Here is a 6000-nt window from a genome sequence, read left to right on the forward strand (position 1 = left end):
ATAAAGGTGGATGGTGACCTCTCAGGCATTTTCAATGTGACAAATGGAGTAAGGCAAGGTTGTATATTATCACCTCAACTCAACAACATCTATGCAGAGTGTGTCATCAAAAAAGCTCTCAGTGGCTGGAATGGTGGAATCTCGATTGGTGGCAGAAAAATTAATAACCTGCGCTTTGCAGATGACACTTCCCTCATCGCTGGTAGTGAAGATGAACTTCATGATCTGCTTACAAGGGTGAAGAACACTAGTCTTCAGTATGGTCTAGGGATAAACATCAAAAAGACCAAACTAAAGGTAGTTGATCGGCAAGGTCAAATCCAACTTACGGGATTTCTAAAGGACCTGGATATAGTTAAGGAATTAGTACCGAGCTCGATAGCTGCAGTCACTTAAGTACGGCCAGTATTCGGGAGATAGTGGGTTCGAGCCCCACTGTCGGCAGCCCTGAAGATGGATTTCCGTGGTTTCCAATTTTCACACCAGGCAAATGCTGGGGCTGTACCTTAATTAAGGCAACGGCCACTTCCTTCCTATTCCTAGCCCTTTCCTGTCCCATCGTAGCCGTAAGACCTATCTGTGTCGGTGCGACGTTAAGCAAGTTGTAAAAAATAAAAATAAAAAAGGAACTTGTGTACTTGAGGTCTGTTATCAATGACGCGGGAAGCTGTGATAAAGAGGTAAAAAGACGTATTGTCTTAGGTCGTGCTGCAATGGTTAAACTTACTAAGATCTGGGATAACCGGGCAATATCAAAAGCCACGAAGATGCGCTTGGTAGAATCATTGGTGTTCTCCGTCTTTTTGTACGGCTGTGAGACCTGGACCGTGAATGCTAAAGACAAAATGCGCATTGATGCCTTTGAGATGTGGTGTTGGCGGAGAATGCTACGTGTGGCCTGGACAGAAAGAAGAACTTATGTTTCCATTTGGACGAACTCTGCGTCAAGAAACGCCTATCTTCCCGTGTGAGTGAGTGTTACCTCCACTTCCTTAGCCACATTTTAAGACGAGACGGAGAGAACGTGGAAAAGGTCATTTTGAAAGGCAAAATCGAAGGCAGTAGACCACGAGGAAGAACAGCAAGTAGATGGATAGATCAGGCGAAGAAGATCACTGGTCTACCACTTCAAATCATATTAAAGAAATGTGAAAAACGCTGGGGATGGAGACACATTGTCAAGGTTGCAACACGGAAATGATAGAGTTATGAATTCACGACGCTCAGTAATGAGCACAACGACTAATGATGATGATGAAGATACAAAATTATAATCAGCTATCAATGGTCAGACTTACTAATAAAATTACTGTCTGTTTCCAAATTTCTCTTCCTTAGGCGGTCCAGCCCGTTACTCTACCTGTGGACTGGGGACACTTAATCCTTACTTTCACTTCCCCAGGTCCAGTTACCTCACGCAGCAGCTGTGTGTAGACTGCTGGATCTGAACGCAGGGCTGCGGACCACTCCACACAAGATGACTGTTCGTTGGTTCGACTCCACTGGTAATCCAGTAATTCACAGTCACATACAGCGACCAAACAGTTCAACAGTATTCAACAGCAGGACGATACTCACAACAGCGAACATTAACACAGGTCCAACTCACGATAGCGGTTTTCCTCGCTGGCTCATGGCGATCCTCAGTCCACAGAAGTACACAAGCACACAGTTCTCTCAGGTAGTAGACGTCTTCCCTTCCGTCGACACCAGCCCATCTACTCACTGGTCTCTCCGACACCGCAACGATAGCTCCTGGTTCAGACCTCGGTGGGACACTAGCGACAGCCAACACCCCTGTCATCCTCTGCCCACGCATTGAGTCTCTCACTGACTTCAGCACGGAGTCCAACACCAACTCAACTGTCCGCGGCTAGTCTCCCTTTTTATAGCTCGGATGATTTCAGGCAGAATTTTCGCGAGGTGGCTAGAGGCAGAACGTTCCCGGTGCATCTCCGAGAAACTCACAGGTAAGCCGGCCGACGAGAACAATACAAGGAAAGACCAGCCTAACCCCACAAGCCGGCTGGGAGATCCCAGGCCGTCTGAGTCACCAGCCCCTTCCTGGCAGTACCGAAAGGGGCTACCACAAGGCTGGCACATAACAAACCGGCAGTAATAATAATATTAATAATAATCGTATGGCCTCAGCTACCGTGTATTGGCTTTTAAATTTGACGTCATACAGGCTGTTTGCGCGTCGGTTTCGTCGTTCCATCTTGTTCCATCACAGAGTTTCTCACGCTGGGCATATCGTCCCACGGGTGCCCAGCATTGTAAGCTGTGGGCAGGTAGCCGATGAGCGTATGCTATTCACTCAGAGTGACGTTGTGGGTACGTCACAGGCCGCGAAGGTTGGAGGAAGTTCTCCCAGTCAGTCTCGGTCACAGCGGCGATACCCGAGTTTGAAATGGAGGCAATAAATAATGGAAGAAAGAGTGCAGAAATCCACGTCATTTTCAGTTTACGCTGTAAGGAATAAGATATATTCATTGCAGTTCATGTTCATTTTTGACCGAATACAATAAAGAGTTAGGCCAGGCGCGGTTCTGCCTTTAGGTCACATCGTCACGTGCCCCTCCACCGATGAAAACTATTATAAAAATCAGAACAACATTATGCACGATTACTGCCATGACCACCTTCAGTGAGTTCAAGAGGCTATGATTCACCATGGTTGTTCTTGTTCTAGCAGCCCTGGACTAAACTAGGCAACATAGTAAGGGTCTAATCCTGGATGGGACCGACTCGTTCTTATACCTGTACATCATCCCCTCATAAGCGAGCTGTGAGGGGTGAAGGGGGTTATGGCAAATTCCATTGACCTGTTCACAGTATTTCTACGACGTGACACTTCAGCGCTAGTTCGTATTTTGAACTTACTTCTCCTACAGCCTATTAGATAGCACCCAGCTACACTTTCTTGTCGGCATATGTATTATTAACGCGCGCAAAAGTAGTGTTTGTAGCAAACCTGTGCTTACCTTGTACGTCTGTTAGATTAATCGTGTCCATCGGTGTCGATGTTCATTGTAAGTCTGAAAAGTGTGTGAAGATTAGTGTGATGTATCGCAGTGTATTCCTGTGCGAGCATAAGTGTTTTTAAAATGGATCAAGTGAGCTACTTACAAACAAAATCTCTTAATTACGAAAACAGATTATTAGCTAAAGAAATGAGCCGACCAAGACTAGAGCTTAGCATAAATCAAGTGTTCAAAAATAAAAATAGAACCTACAATCGCAGTTTTATATACAAGAAATAAAAAGGTAAGATTAATTTAATTGATTTAATTGATTCCTAGTGTTCCTAATATGTTGAATGTGCCCCACCCATTTTTATCATCACGAGCCGCACTGAGTTAGGCCTATAGTTAACAGATGCTTTTAGAAACATTTCTAATATAATACGGAGTTAATGTGGATAAGCTGTGGCTTGTGGTTGCTTTGATTTAAATTAACAGATAAACTCACCAACAATCCAGTCATGGATACCGGGATTAACATCAGTTACCAGTTAGATTACTTATTTGAACGCAAATTGTATATATATTTGATAGATACAATTTATGACATTGTTCTTGTACTTTGAAGTCAAATGTTTATGTCCTCACTCGTGATGAAATTCCCTTGCCATTTAGAGGCTACGTATTATCGACGGACGCCTGATAAGTTTAAGATACTATTTTCAGAAATTCAGTGAACAGGGAAAGTCACACAACACTGTGCAAAATAAGCAATAAATTGTTGAATTATATAAATATATTACGTTTTGCTGAATGAATAACAGGAATTATATTTTTGTATAGACATACAAGGAATTTTTGAATTGTAGCTTGTTCGTTTAAACAATGTATCTTTGTAAATTATAACGCAAAACTTATAACGTGCCAGTTATTTTGAATGCATAAGTATAAATATATATAAGAAATAAAACTGACTGTTTATATCGAGCGCAGTATAAATCAGCCCGGAATATCTTGAAAAGCTCGGTTTTCTGGCCATTACAGAAAGGTTTTCTTAATAGTGCACGGTACCGCAATCAACATTTCACTGAGTAGTGGAGGAGAGCTTCGTAGTCACAATACAACCTCACCGTTCCACATCCCTCTCAAGTATGCTCGCTCTCTCGCTTCGCTGTGACGTATGCTTGCTACGTAAGCTGCCCGGATTTACGTCACTCCAGCCCGCCGCACTGGGCTAGCCTCAACGGGCGCCCAGCTGGGCACCTCTGTTCTATCCGATGGCAGAGTAAACCAGGTCTCTGTTGGGCTATTTGGTGGCTGAGTTTGCATTAAATATGTCGGGTAAACGTCAAATATGTCACCATGCTGAGATTGTGCGGCGCGGTCTTGCGATCCAGAGGCGAACATTATAACATTGATTCACATAGGGAGCTGTCCCGAAATTAAGAGAGTTCGCAGTAAATTAATGAGATGTGCCGAAAAGAACACATTGACTAGTGTCGAGGATGAAACATTGCGCGCTTCTGTCCACATTCACGTCAGTAGAAGGGAATAGTTGGCTCATAAATGCTCTTCCTCTGCACAGGGAATAATTGTATACAGTGATAGAAACACAATAGATGAAGAGTGAAGAGCCGTAAGGAATTCAATCAGTGCTGCCGATGGATAATAAAAATGAAGTGATGAACAAAGGACGTACAATAATGCCAAAACTGTTGAGAGCAAAACGAATTACAGACGACAGTAAACAGAAACTTCAAGAAAGTTAATAAGGAGTGACTGAAACAGGAATTTAAAAATGTTGGAAGACTCCGTTATTGTAGAATAGGAAAGTCAGATGTTCTTCGAAAACGGTAAAGAATGCCCATGAATGTTGGGAGGTTAGACATAAAAATGTTAATTATTGTAAACTTGTGTTCTATCAAGTGATATCGAGATCACAAGAAGTGATGAGAGATTTAATGTGCTTGTCTTCAGTCTAATCATAGACACAACTGCTACTTGAGAAACAATGTTTCACCCGAAAGGTCTTGATGTTTACCAGCAAATCTTTGAAAAAATCTACTGTTTGTCTCGCGAAGGCCTTATATACATTATACACACTTATCCAGAGAATAACCACTTCCACCGTGAGGACAAAGCATAATACTGAATAAATTAATTACTATATAGCCGATGTCTCATTAATGATAGCGAACCTTTCAAGACTTTGAAGACGACATTCTTCGTCAGCGACAGCAGAATTCTTGAAAGAATGTAGGTATTTTTCCTTCTGCACCAATCATGAGGCCTACCACCTCGATGTTATTCAGTCCACGTTGATATCGTTAGAAGGGAATCGTTGGCTTGTAAATGCTTTTCTTTTCCTCGCATACTTCACTGGGCTGGTTAGCGTGCGATTCAAACCGAACCGTAGGATCAATAATACAGTGGAACCTCGATATATCGAATCACCTCGGGAGTTAAAGTTTACTTCTAGTTACCGAAATTTCGAGATATAAAAATACCGTTGTTTAGCATGTATTAGGACATACTTGTATCTACAGGCTTATACTGAATACATTATTTTCAACAGCATTTTAAAATATACAACAAGAGCGTCCGTGGCTCAGACGGCAGCGTGTCGGCCTCTTACCGCTGGATACCGTGGTTCAAATCCGGGTCACTCCATGTGAGATTTGTGCTGGACAAAGCGGAGGCGGGACAGGTTTTTCTCCAGGTACTCCGGTTTTCCCTGTCATCTTTCATTCCAGCAACACTCGCCATTATCATTTCATAGCATTTATCACTCATTAATAAATCACCTTGGGAGTGGCGACCCCATCGTAATAACAGCCTATATACGATTCATTCATCACATCCCTGACCCGGTCAAAGACTGGAAAACAGGCTGCAGGTTTTCATTTTTAAAATATACAAACAAACTCTATTTTTCGGCATCACTTTAATTATAACCCTTATTCTAGTAACTTTTTAGAAGACAGGGTGCAGTACATACAGTAGTGAAACAAGAAACATGCGTGTCTTCGGGGGTTGA

Source organism: Anabrus simplex, chromosome 1 (assembly GCF_040414725.1).
Source record: "Anabrus simplex isolate iqAnaSimp1 chromosome 1, ASM4041472v1, whole genome shotgun sequence".
NCBI classification, from domain to species: domain Eukaryota; kingdom Metazoa; phylum Arthropoda; class Insecta; order Orthoptera; family Tettigoniidae; genus Anabrus; species Anabrus simplex.